This window comes from Meriones unguiculatus, chromosome 7 (genome assembly GCF_030254825.1).
Source record: "Meriones unguiculatus strain TT.TT164.6M chromosome 7, Bangor_MerUng_6.1, whole genome shotgun sequence".
Classification (NCBI taxonomy): Eukaryota; Metazoa; Chordata; class Mammalia; order Rodentia; family Muridae; genus Meriones; species Meriones unguiculatus.
The window spans coordinates 54,150,391-54,163,931 of record NC_083355.1 but is presented as its reverse complement, the minus strand read 5'-3'; the positions used below and the strand labels follow the sequence as shown (position 1 = coordinate 54,163,931).

General features: G+C 41.6%; 1 pseudogene; it reads right to left on the bottom strand.

Annotated features, from left to right (window-relative positions):
• Window positions 1–12,062: 12,062 nt before the first annotated feature.
• Window positions 12,063–13,148, bottom strand: LOC110541509 (dnaJ homolog subfamily B member 6-like; annotated as a pseudogene).
• Between the last annotated feature and the right edge of the window lie 393 nt (window positions 13,149–13,541).

Genomic DNA, 13,541 nt, shown 5'->3' with positions numbered 1-13,541 from the left:
GTTGGAGTGGAGCACCCCTGATGGAAGATGGCAGGTGAGGGTTAGGGGGTGGGGGATGGGGCTGGAACTGTGTGCAATCCCTGTACCTGGTATGTCTCCCCTCCAGGCAAAGCACTGATGTCAGTGTTTTGGAGTCCTCTCTAGGTTACTTTCCATAACTAGAGTCTCTCTCTCTCTCTTTTCTTAAGCTTTTAAAAGAATCTTTTATTTTTTAATATGTGCATTACAGGAAACAAAACACAAGAATCCAAGAGCTAAGTCACCCAGTCACAAACAGCTCAGCTCAGTGTGTCGTCCTAGATCCTGCAAGCGTACATACACTTAGGTAATGAAGATTATACAGGAAGCACCATGCTTTCCCCCACATCGTGAATGTTAACCAACTAAAACCCCACGCTACATGAGCATTTTGATAACTAAGAATACACCATGCCATCTCAGTCTGTCAGACAAAATTGCAATCCTGGCTTCAACTGGAGTCTCTTTATCTTCTGCCCCTAAGATAGAAGATGCCCTGGCCACCACCATCTTGGAAAGACTCGAAAATCTGTTTCCAGTTTGATTTTAAGTATCTTTTGTAGGGCTAGATTTATAGACAGATATTGTTTAAATTATTTCCTTATCATGGACCATCTTGTTTTCTCCATCTATGGTAACTGAAAATTTTGCTGGGTATAGTTGTCTTGGTTATCATCTGTGGTTTCTTAGAGTCTGCCAGACATCTATCCAGACCCTTCTTTCTTTCAGAGGCTCCACTAAGAAATCAGGTTTAACTCTAACAGGTCTACCTTTAAATATTACTTTCACTCCTTTTTCTTTCCCTTTTTCGCTTGCATGTTTTAATATTCTTTCCTTGTTGTGTATGTGTAGAGCTTTGATTATTATGTAACAAGGGGACTTTGTTTTCTGGTCCAGTCTTTTTGGTGTTTTGTCTGCTCCTCATACCTTTATAGGCAGACATCTCCCTTTTATAAACACTTTATAAATATTTTTGTAGATTCTTTCGGAATTTCACTTCATACACCCTGATAATACTCACTTTCCAATCCTTCCATGACTCCCACCTGCCCTTCTGATTCTGATGTAGATGCTTGCATTTGTAGTTCCTGTTTTTCCATTTTCAAAATTCTCTCAATTTGGGTTGTCCTTATTGCTTCTATTTTCATTTTCAGGTCTCAAACAGCTTTATTCCTTTCTTCCTAATGTTCATTTGTTTTTTGTTTGCTTTCTTTAAAAGGTATTTACTCATTTCTCCTATTTGTTTGTCTTTGATTTCTATAAGGGATTTATTTACTTTATCTATAAGGAACTCTATCATCTTCATGAAATTGGCTTTAAGGGTTATTTATTTATTTATTTATTTATTGCTTTAGTTGTCCTGGAATATTCAGGGCTTTCTGTATTAGGATTATTGGTAGTGCCACATTAGCCTGGTTAATGTTGATTGTGTTCTTAAACTTGATTATAGGCATCTGGGTTTAGAATGATGATAAATCCAGATGCCAATTTCTGGGTTTGTGTATGTTAGACAGTGTTTTGTTCCATGGTTTCTGTTTCTTCTCCGTTCTTCTGGCCTATGTGGTCTGTGTTTGAGCAGGGGGTCTCCAACAAGTTAGGATCTGGACTACTGGTGGCAAGTGTGGTCTTTTGTCAAATATGGGAACTTCTCCAAAGATGTGGGAAGGAGTTCTGATGTCCTGTGTGGCCTGCGATTAAGGAGAGTCACTGAGCAAGCTGAAGATTTGTACACAGAGATGAGAGTGGAGGTGTTTGAGATAGTTGGGGAGGGGCACAAAGAGAGTAGAAAAGCTGCAGGTGTGCAGCGTACCTGGAATTAGGACGGTGGGTGTGGGTTCCAGTTTAGCAGGGAGTCTACCTGAATTACAGCCTGGGATACTGCAATGAGGAGGAGAGGGTGATTGAGGATAGTGTGGGAATAGTAGCACTAAGACAATGGAGGAGATTCACAGGTGGGCAGCCTACCATGGCAAGCATGGTCTGTGTTGCAGATAAAGAGTATCTGGGGAGTTGGGGGCTGTCACTCAACTACAGAGAGGGGAATGGACAACAGAGCAGTGTGGCCTGTATGCTGCATTTCTTTAAGGGCCTCTATTATGTTAATTCAAGCTAGTTTAATGTCTCTTTCTTCTGCTTCAACATTGTTGGAATATTCAGGGCCTGCTATGGTAGGGCTGAATGAACTCTACTTGGGATAACTCCCTAACTATTATTTGTTATGTTCTTATGCTGGTGTCTAGGCATTTTAAAATAGGAGGACTATAGGTACAGTTGCTGGTATATAGTTTTGTCTTTATTGAGCTGGTGTTTTGCTCTTTGGTTCTGTTTCCTCTATGGATTTTAGGAGAGTGTGATGGTTTCATGTTTTCTGTTAGGAAATGAGTATGTGGAAAGTCATTAGGAGGGGAAGATCTGTGGGATGTACAAGAGATTGAGGCATGGAAGAGGGAAGGTGGTAATGGGTGTTCTGTTTCAGAACTGGAGTGAGAATAAGTAATTTTATTCCTTAATGTCAGTATGGTGAACTTTTATATAAAAACATACTTCTGAGTTTCTGAAATAATGTAGACTGTGACAAGTGACAATTCAGTATTTGTTTGAAACTCCATCCTGGGTTCAGATTCTAGAAGAGTCAGTCTACCAAATAAAAAATATTTAAAACAACCTTTAAATTTTAGTGACACACGAAGTTATTATTTATTACTTTTTCTGTTCATGGTAGAAGTTCAAGCAATGTCATGTCTATCATTTTCACATTGCAATTAAATATCTTCAGGAAACAGATTTATAAAGGTTAGAGGTATAATGGTCTCAAAGGGACTAACTTCCATGAAATGATGAAGAGCTGATTTAGCTTGAAGAATTAGATATGTTGCCTATTAATTTTTGTCCATCTCTAAGTATAGTATTCATTTTCCCCTTAACTTCCTATTCCCCTTTGGTTGTAAGATAAATTCATAAATTTATAGATAATGACAGAAAAGTAAAGTGTTAGTTTTGCTGTCACACATGACAGAAAAAAATGCTAATTATCTGCTTATTCTGTCATGTCTTTCAGAATAACACATCTTGTACTATAAGCTTTTCATGAACGCTGTTGAATGCGAAGCATAGCCCAACAAAAGAAGTAAACTTCAACTTTATTGTGCTGGACCCTTACACCTTCAAAATGCTGAAAAATTAGAATGTATTTCTCATCATAAAATTTTAGAAAATGAATGATGCTGTTTAAGGTATATAAATGTCAGAGAACATACATTTATGATAACTAAGGAAGTGCCAAGATGCTTGTCTCACCTAAAAGGTAATTACAGAGAAAGGGGCATTGAAAAGGTACAAGAATATCCTTCATACATGCTGGTATATAATTAACAAACTCTCTACATATATTCATGGAAGTAATAAGCCACTTGTAAATAATGGCAGTGTTATGTTCTGTATACTTAAATGTCAATAATCAGAATGTAAATTTTCTCCTGTTCTCGTTATGGAAGTGTGTTTCTGAGATATTGCTAAAACGGGTATCATTACCATTGTTGCAAGTCCATTTTCTATAGATGTAAATGTATTAATGTGAAACATGGAGAGTAAATGAAGTGTCCTAGCACTATTGAAAAATCCAGTGCATGGAAATTAAATCAATATGTGGCTTTTAAAAACAGAACCTGGTGGCAGAAAAGAAGTGAAACCTGAGTGCGTTTCAGGAAAGACACAAAAGAAGTAGGTATCTATTAAAATAGCAATTTCAGATGGAAGAAATAAGAGCATATCTTTTCTACATTTTGATTGCTTGATGTTCTTCCTTTTGATTCTTTCAAGATTTAATAACTTTACTAAGAAGAAAGTTTTTGTTAAAATGTGTGAATAAGGTTTAAAAGTAAGGGTAAAAGTAAATTTTTCCATTCTTTGAAATGAACTTGATTTTACAATGTTAACCTCTGGGTAGCTAGGTTATACATTCAAATGACATCTTAGTGAAGTGCTCAACAATTAATGCCAACAATAACAACTTCCTTTTAAAGACAAAAAAAGGTACACAAGAATGTTGTAGATCAACCATAATATAAGTCATGACTATGATTAAGACTCAAAAGAAAATGCATGCCTCAATATATAGAATTTTTGGTAGTAGTCATCTTAGAAAGAAACATCCCAATGGTTTATTCCAGAGTTATAACAATTTGCCTGCGTGTGTGTGTGTGTGTGTGTTATTTATATCCTATGTTTTCTTCAATGTGGTTGTTTTCATTGGATTGGAGTTTTCCTTCTAGTATCTTCTGTAGGGCTGGGTTACTGTGTAGATATTGTTTGAATTTAGTTTTTTCATGGAATATTTTGTTTTCTCCATCTATGTTGATTGAAAGCTTTGCTGGGTATTGGCATCTGTGTTCTGTTAAAGTCTGAATGACATCTTCCCAGGCCCTTCTGTCTTTCATAGTTTCTGTTGAGAAGTCTGCTGTGATTCTGATAGGTCTATCTTTATATGTTACTTAGCCTTTTTTCCTCACTGCTTTTAATATTTTTGTTGTTGTTCTATAGATTTGACTATGATGTGATGTAAAGAGTTTCTTTTCTGGTCTAGTCTATTCGGTGTTTTGTAGGCCTCTCGTATATTTATGGACATCTCTTTTTTAAAGTTGGGAAAATTTTCCTCTATGATTTTCTTGAAAATATTTTCTAGACCTTGGAGCTTGGAATCTTCTTTTTTTATCTATTCCTATTATTCTTAGGTATTGTCTTTTCATGGTGTCCTTGATTTCTTGGATTTTTTGTATTTAGAACTTTTCTGATTTAACTTTTTCTTTAAGAGAGTATCAATTTCTGCAAGTGTATCTTCAGCACATGAGATTCTCTCTTCCCTCTCTTGTATTCTATTGGTGATGCTTACCTTTGTGGTTCCTGATCTTTTCTCTAAGTTCTCCAGCTCCAGGGTTTTCTCTGTTTGTTTTTTCTTTATTGATTCTAATTCAGTCTTCATGCTTTGCACCATTTCCTTCATCTGTTTGAATGTGGATTCCTGTCTCCCTATGATGGCTTCTATTTTTTTGTTCATTTCCTCTCTATATGCCACTAATTGTGCCTCTACTTTTGCCTCTATTTGTTTGGCTATATTTGCCTGTGTTTCTTTGAGAGCTTTTTTTTCCTCTTTATTTGTCTTCATTTGTGTGGCTATTTCTTTGAGATATTTGTTTGTTTCCTCTTTATGTGCCTCTAATAACTGGATAAACATAGCTTTAAAATCATTTTCCTGTGTTTCCAATAAGCTGAAATATCCATTGTTTTGGGGGTTGCTAGTGAAGCCATGATGTTTTTGTTGGGTGTGTTCTTAACACTGACCTCTGGCCATCTGCTTATCTGTAACCTTCACTCTTTGTTCCTGGAGTCTGTATTTTAGACTGGGTCTGTCTTTGGTATCTGGATTATTCCTTAGGAAGATGAGAGAGGTCCACTGGTTTGAGAGTGTGCTTTGGTGTTTCAGCTGTACCTAAGGGAGGAAGGTCACAGGCACACAAGCACAAATGCTGGCAACCAAGCATGTGCACCTGTGGTTGGAAGTGTGCCTTTAAGGACAGGGAGAGAGAGTAGAAGTCTGGAGTGTGGGGCAGGGGCAGGAAGGGGTGCAGACACTGGTGCTGTTCATGGGTACAACACACATGTGAAGATTCCCTGAATACCTCAGTGGCCTTCTATCCTGTCATACTGTCCTTCTGGTATTCAGATCTGTCTGGGATCCAGGAGTTGTTTGCCTGGACCTGACTGCTAGACCCACAGAACAGGGACTTCAATGTTGAGAACACTGTCCCAAGAATCCCTATGTTGCCCACAGTGGGACTGTGAGTGGGAGGGATCTGATGTCTGGCTGCTATCCTAGAGGGACCTGGGATCTGGGGCTCAGCACACACTCACTTGAAGGTGCACTCACTCTCTCCCAGGTCTAATTGGAAAGCATAGGGGTTACCCCTGTTCTCTACTCTCAGATTTGGGCCTGCTGAGGCAAATACAAGTGTAGGAGATCTGTCAGCTCAGTGGTGCTGCAGCCACAGAACTTGGAGTCTGGTATAGCGACCTACAGGGAGTCCAGCCACAGCAGCAGAACTGGGAGACCGGTACAGATGCCTTCTGTGAGGACCTGGGGAGCTATGGACCTGGTTGGCCCTGTGGACCTGTGTGGCCTGGCGGATCTGGGCACTGCAGGCTACCTCTGCTGAGGAGGGAGGAGGGAGGCCCAACGAGGGGAAGTGCAGGAGGATTGAATGTTTGCCACTCTCAGTCCTCAGAGAAGTCTGCCGGTGACCTGGGTCCAAATGGTCTCAGCTCATGGGTTACCCCCTCTCACCCAGGAAGCCTCAATGTCGATGTCTGGCTTCAGCTTCCCCTCCACTCTCCAATTTCAGAGTTTCAGATCCCCTCAGATATGGTGTGCACTGGTCACTGCCATCTTGGATCCCCCCCCGCTTTGCCTCTTATATCTACCCTTTAAATAATTGCAGCTTGCCTTGAATATAAATTTGCAGTTTAATTTTTGTCTAGTTAATACTTATTTTCATCACAGAATCATCCCCATCTGTGTAGATAAGTAACCCTAGAAATAATTTTATCTCAAAATCTCAGTTAAATGAAACCAAGTCATTAGCATGGAAATATTATTTTAAATTTGCGTTACTTCTCTGGATCTGCCCTCTGCAGTGCACATAACTTGTCTTTTAGGCTCACACTTCCTCCATCCCACCCTTGCTGCTTTTCTTCAAGGTCATCTCATGGTACTGGCATCTTCAAAATGTAGGACATTCTGGCTGCATTTTTACCAATGGACTATCACAGGCTCTTTCATGGTCCAAGTCTCAACTCCTTTACATGACCCTCAAGCCTCTTCAAGTCAACTGCCAGGGAGACTTCACACTGACCACTGGCCTCTCCTGACCTCTCCTTGACAATTTCATGCCTTTAAAACTGGATGACTCTTACACTACCAAGTTTGGATGCCAGTGCAAGATACAACCTTGGCTGACTGAAGCACAGTGTCTTTGTGTTCTTAGGAAATATATCTCAGAAGAGTTCACCTCAAAGATGCTGAACTCTTCTTAATCACTGCTAATTTCTCAGCTCCAGCTGAACAGGATTAACTATCCCAGCAAAGAAAATGTTGTACTTTAGTAGTTCTGATATCTTGTTAATCACATCTTATTCATCAACCCTAGCTAACCTGAACCACAAGGTCTTAATTCAAAGAAACAAATGGCTTGATAGTCTTTAAGCTTCCCTTAAACTTCACAAGCCAGACTTCCATCTTCTGCACTGTCCTCAACATTCTAAATCTAAGTTCACAAGGAACAGGTCATCAATGAACACTCTACAGAGTTTCTTGTTCCCAAGTCCTTACACAATCCACCACCACCCCCCCCAAAAAAAATATGGTCAGGTCTGTCACAACAATACCCAATTCCTGATACCAACTTGTCTTAGTTAGAGTTTCTATTGATAAAATGAAACACCATGATCAAAATGGAAAATGGAGAGAAAAGGGTTTATTTAGTTTATAGCTTCATATCACGGTTCATCATCGAAGGCAGTCAGGACAGAAACTCAAATGGGGCTGGAACCTGGAGGTAAAAGATGATGCAGAGAGCACTCAGGGGTGCTGCTTACTGTCTTGCTCAGCACGCTTTTAAAAAAAATTATTTTATTTTTATTAATTACAGTTTATTCACTTTGTATCCCTACCTCCCCCATCCTCTCCTAGTCTTACCCTCCCTCCTTCTTCTTCTCCTATGCCCCTCCCCCAGTCCGATTATAGGAGAGGTCCTCCTCCCCTTCCATCTCACCCTAGTCTATCAGGTCTCATCAGGACTGGCTTCTCTGTCTTCCTCTGTGGTCTAGTAAGGCTGCACCCCCTCAGGTGGAGGTTATCAAAGAGCTAGGCCATGAGTTCATGTCAGAGATGGTCCCTGTTCCTATTATTGGGGAACTGTCTTGGACACTGAGCTGCCATGGGCTACATCTGTGCAGGGGTTCTAAGTTATCTCGATGCATGGCCCTTGTTTGGAATATCAGTCTCAGAAAAAAACCCTGTGTCCAGGATTTTTTGTTTCTGTTGCTCTCCTTGTGGAGTGCCTGTTCCCTCCAGATCTTTCTATTTTCCCCTTCTTTCATAAGATTCCCTGCACTCTCCCCAAAGTTTGGCTATGCATCTCAGCATATGTTTTGATACCCTGATGGGTAGAGTCTTTCAGAGGCCCTCTGTGATAGGCTCCTGTCCTGTTCATGTTTTCTCCCTCTTCTGATGTATGTCTCTTTTGCCTTTCTGAATAAAGATTGAGCATCTTACCCAGGGTTCTCCTTAGGTGTACAGATTTTAGTATGGTTATCTTATAGTATATGTCTAATATCCACATATGAGTGAGTATATATCCTGTGTGTCTTTCTGCTTCTGGGATACCTCACTCAGGATGATCTTTTCTAGATTCCACCATTTGCCTGAAAATTTCATGATTTCTTTGTTTTTAATTGCTGAGTAGTATTCCATTGTATAAATGTACCACAATTTCTGTATCTATTCCTCAACTGAGGCACGTCTGGGTTGTTTCCAGCTTCTGGGTATTACAAATAAACCTGCTGTGAACATGGTTGAGGAAATGTCCTTGTTGTATAATTGACCATCTTTTGGATATATGCTTTAGGAGTGGTATAGCTGGATTTTGAGGTAGCACTATTCCTAATTGTCTGAGAAAGTGCCAGATTGATTTCCAATGTGGTTGTATAAGTTTACATTCCTACCAGCAATGGAGTAGGAGTTCCTTTTTCAAAGGAGTACGGTTCCTTTTTCTCCACATCCTCTCCAGCATGTGCGGTCGTTTTGTTGCTCAGCATGCTTACTCAAACTGCTTTCTTATAGAATCCAAGACCACCAATGCAGGAATGACCCCACCCACAATGAACTAGGTTCTCCCAGATCAGTTAGTAAAGAAAATGTCTTAGAGGCTTGCCTAGAGCCTCATCTTACAGAGGCATTTTTTAATTTTTTAATTCGATTTACATCTCCATCATAGTCCTCTCCTCTCTTCCCAGTCCTATCCTTGCTCTTGTATCCCCCTCCTCTATTCTTTAGAATAAGGAAACTCTCTACCCAGACACCCCAGCTCATCTATTAATATGAGGCCTGAGTTTGTCTTCCTCCCCCTAGCTCTGGTAGGGTAGTCCCATCAGGGGGAAGTGATCAAAACGCAGGCAACATAGTCCATGTCAGCGATATCCCCCACTTCAATAACTAGTGGACCCACATGAAGCCCAAGATGCCCATTAGCTACTTATAAGGAGAGGACCTAGGTTCAGACCATGCAATGTCCTTGTTTGGTGCTTCAGACTACCATAGGCCCCTATGGGCCCTGGTTGATTGGCTCTGATGGTCTTCTTGTAGAGCTCTTGTCACCTCTAGGTTCATTTTTCCTTAACCCCTCTTTTTGGTAGACTCCCTATACTCAGCCCAATGTTCAGCCATGATCTCAGTATCTGTTTCGAGCAGTTGCTCGGTGGAGCCTCTAGGAGGACAACTCTGGTAGGCTCCTGTCTGCAAGCTTATCACAATAGGATATCATCAGTAGTGATCAGGGTTGGCTTTTCTCCATGGGGCTAGTCTTAGGGTTGGACCCAGCATTGGTTGGACATTCTCTCACTCTGCACTCTCTGTTCTGTCTTTGTCACTGCAGGTTTTGTAGGCAGGGTGAGTTCGGATTGTTTTTGTGAGTAAGTCGGTGACCTCCTCAGTCCACTAGGATTCTTGCCTAGATAAAGGGTTTCCTCTTCAGTCTCCATGGCCCCTGCTACTAGGAGTCTTAGCTAGAGTCCTCCTCATATCCTCCTAGAGGAGTATTCTGATTTAGGTCTGCAGCTTGTCACAGAGATGTCCCCATTGTCATTTTTCTCTTCAGGCCTTCTGCCCTCCTATGCCTACTCTCTCCAGGTCTAATCTCCACCCTTATTTCTCTCTGTGCTCCCTCTTCTACCTTGTTCCCGCTCTTCAACCACTACCTCTGTCTATTCTATTTCCCCTACTGAGTGAGATTTATGCCTCCTCCCTTTGGTCCTCCTCATTACTTATCTTCTTGGGGTTACTTATCTTCTTGTTACTTAATCTTCTTCTGTGCACTGTCTATTCAGTACTATATGACTAAATTCTGATTATAAGTGAGTACGTACTGTGTGTATTTTTTGGGGTCTGTGTTATCTAAGTCAAGATGATCTTTTCTAGTTCCATCAGTTTGCCTGCAAATTTCATGATTTCCTTGTTTTTAATGGCTCAGTAGTATTCCAGATGACTTTAGCTTTGTCAACTTAACATAAAAGTATCCATCACACTAAAGCTGAATATTTAACATAAGAGAACTGGAGTAAACATTTAGCATATAAATTGCCTGAATAGATAAATTGTATCTTTTTTATTCACATTCACATATCTTGCCCCCATCGTTAAAGAAATGACCCACTTGGTTCACACAATCTGACAACCAAAACCAAAATCAGAGAGCATACCTAGGGAACATCTTGGGAAATACTTTCAAGTATGTGAGAAGCCAAGTATTCATGTTATAGAAAACATAAATCTGAATCAGTAAAGGCATCGACCAGGCAATGTTTCTCATGTAAAATATGCACCACTGACCTGGAAAGGATGAGATTCAAGGAGCTCATTAGAGAACAGGAATTTCCATTTTACACTCTTGAGTATAGAAGCCTTTGTGACTCTCTCCAGGAAGTCATGTCTTAAACCCTAGGTTCTTCTTTCTTTCTTTTTTTCTTTCTTTCTTTCTTTCTTTCTTTCTTTCTTTCTTTCTTTCTTTCGTGTTTTTCTTTCTTTTGATGTTTTACATTTTATTTACATCAGTAGCACTAAGCATCACACCTTGAGGGTCACATTTCCACAACACACATTAACAGCAATCCACACTCCATGGTAACTGCCCACACCACCTCCCACAAAAATCAAGAAAACACTTTGGTTTTCATCCCCTGAACCCTCAGGTGACCCTGTCCCAGCTCCTACCTACAGCAGGGCCCATATCTCACAAAACGTCTCCTTTCCACACACTGGACCCACCGCTGGCATCTCAAGCCCACCAACACTTTTTATGATGTGCTTACTTTCAAGGGGACAAAGTTTTAGTAACAGATCCTCATGGCCATAAAAACAAAGAAGCATGTCCCTAAGAGGCACGTGCAGCCCAGAAGTGAGACAGCATTGCACCTACTTGATGCTCAGTGCATGGCATGGATTTGTGACAGGACGATTCTTGTGAACCGGTCATTATTTGAAACCTGAAAATCTGAGGTCAAGCTTCTTGATCCATACGTGATTATTTTGCATGTGCTTCTGTGTGCTTTGTGTTTGTGTAAATAGCTAGTAGCACTGACCTAGGAAAGCTAGAAATGGTATTGCTAAGCAAAACCTTTTGACCAAAACAAGAACAAATATTTCTACAAAGAAAAGATGAGAGTTCACAAAAACTGAACTATATTTGGTGTCGAATTTTGACTACCTCAAGAAGATTGAAAGTTGAGCGATAAATACAAGGAAAGGCTCTCCATCTGAACTGGCTCCCGGTGGCCTGTGTGTTGTCAGAGTACCCTCAATCAAAAGCAACCTGACACCCACGGCTCGAGACCCAGCTTACCTTACCTGTAAATTCCACTGTACTTTAAAACTGCACACTGTCCTGCTGCCAGGAGACAGTCTATCATGCACACATACCCAGATCCCTATGGACTCCTACAGCTACAAATACCTCACTGCTCGGACGGAGCAGGGCTTGCTTGGGAAGCTGGAAACAGGAGGCAGATCCCAAGAGGAAAACGCTTTGGATTTCGTGTTGGGGAGAAGTAGAGTTACAAGGCCGAGGCTGTGTCACAGCTTAAACAGGCCACCCGGGATTGTCACTTCCAGCTCCAACACCCCTGATCCTACCGAGTGGGCACACATCTATACTGCTAAGCGAAGTGGCCCTGGGCAGCACTGAAAGGATACCGCACCAGAGCGGCTGCAGTGGCTGCCACTAAATCCAGCCTGGCGGGTTCCCTTTGGTCGACTTCTTCTTTGAGGCCTCTTTCTGCTTCTGCTTCTTCCTCTTGCCACCTTCTTTGAGCCCTGCTGAGGTCATGGGGGCATCCCAGTTGCCAGGAACATGCTACCTGTCCTGCTCTCATCTTCCCAGTTGCTTTAGACTCAAGTTTGGCCGTCAGGGCAGGCCTGGGTAGCTTCTGTGGGTGCTGATCGACCGGGTCGGAGTCGGGTTGAAGCTGGGGTCGGGGACCGGGCCTGGGAGGGGGCCCGGCCTGGGAGGGGGCCCAAACTGTTGCTGGGGCCGGGGCTGGCCCAGTGGCCAGAGCTGGTATGTGTTGGCCTCTCCGCTGGCATTCTTCTGCAGGGGCATTCTCGTCGGCCACGCCATTTACTGTCAAGGACTTTTCACTGTCTTTCTTCCTCAACTTCTACTCTTTCTTGACCATTCTTTACAATTCTTTGAAGTGATTATTTACGATTAACTACCTTAGTTGAAGTTGGTATTGATTTGAAGTTACTCATTCCACTGCCTCCAAATGATGCTGAAGAGAATGAAGACCCCCATGACCTATTGACCCCCATGACCTATTGACCCGAACGAAGAGAAGCCTGTACCAAAAGTAGGAAATCCACCTCCAAAAGAAGGAAATCCACTGAAGGCAGAAAAAAAAATGAGCCAGTACTTCAGCTTCTACTTCCTCGGTGACCCTTTTGGTTCTCCAGAAAGTCATCAAACAGGTCTTCAAGGAAGTCAAAAGAAAATGGGTCCCTTCCTCCAAAAAATTCCCTGAAGACATCATCTGGCTTCCGGAATGTGAAACCAAACTCAGACTGGCAAAGTGACTTCCACCTCCTTCTCCACCACCATTTAATCCTTTGCCGAATTTGTCAGAGATATCCCGCTGTTTTGTATCCGATAATACCTCATATGCCTTGGCTGCTTTTGTTTCTGCTCTGCTTCTTTATTTTCAGAATTTTTGTCTGGTTGCCATTTAAGTGCTTGTTTCTGATCCGCGTTTTGAATGTCCTCGGGTGAAGCACGTGTCTGCACACCCAGAACTTCATAGTAATCCGCCATATCTTAACAGTGTTGGAAGCAGGGGAAGTCAGGCAGCCGGTGGCTCTGGCACAGCTGGAGGGGAAGACCGGGGGGTGGGGGGCTTCTCCTGAGTTCCTTTCTCCCTAGGTTCTACTTTCTATAATCCTTAGCCGGAGACATTCTGCTAGGGGTATTTTGGAGATAAAAAATACTAAGTGTATTTTCTTATAGATCCGGCTGAGATCAGATCTGGCTGCAAGCTTTTTCCTTTTTTATGAACAGCTTCCCATCTGTGCTAAGCAAATAGATGGTTAGGACACTTTTCTTGACCTCTCTCATGTGGCAAGTGGAATTGTTATACATGAAAAGATGTAACACTACATTTAAATGGATTTTATTCCCATTTTATGTGATTTCATAGGTTCAATGTTA